General features: G+C 18.5%; 1 protein-coding gene across 1 annotated transcript in view; it reads right to left on the minus strand.

Annotated features, from left to right (window-relative positions):
- Positions 1-558, minus strand: part of loxhd1b (lipoxygenase homology PLAT domains 1b) — a 61,923-nt gene that overhangs the window by 10,646 nt on the left and 50,719 nt on the right. The gene's annotated exons all lie outside the window — the stretch shown is intronic.

Genomic DNA, 558 nt, shown 5'->3' on the forward strand with positions numbered 1-558 from the left:
AAAGTTTTTTTTTTAAATATATATATATATATATATATATATATATATATATATATATATACACACAGTATATAGTTTTTGTAAATATTTTGAATTAGAATTTATTTTAATATTTTCACTTTTCACTTTATATGTCTATATAGTTTTTATTAATTAGTATGTATTCTGTTTTTTTTATTTTTTTTTATTTAGTATTTATTTAGTTTTAGATGTTTTTGTACTTTTACCTTTTTTTGTACTTTGCACTTTTTGTTGTTTTAGTTATTTTTAGCATTTGATAACTTTAAATAATCCTGGAATGTTTTTTATTAATTTTGATGTATTAGTTATTATTACTTATTTTTGTATTTCGAAAATTCAGATAATGTTTATTTTATTAAATTAACAACTTTTTTTTTTTTGTTGGTTAACTATAATACACTTAGAAAGGACGCATTAATGTTTTTAACGCATTCAATTTCTAATGTTGCAAATGATTTCCATTTCAAAGAAATACTGTTCTTTTGAACTTTCTATTCATCAAAGAATCCTGAAAAATAAAATGCATCACGGTTTCCA

The sequence above is a fragment of the Sinocyclocheilus anshuiensis genome, unplaced genomic scaffold (assembly GCF_001515605.1).
Source record: "Sinocyclocheilus anshuiensis isolate Anshui unplaced genomic scaffold, SAMN03320099.WGS_v1.1 scaffold479, whole genome shotgun sequence".
Lineage (NCBI taxonomy): Eukaryota > Metazoa > Chordata > Actinopteri > Cypriniformes > Cyprinidae > Sinocyclocheilus > Sinocyclocheilus anshuiensis.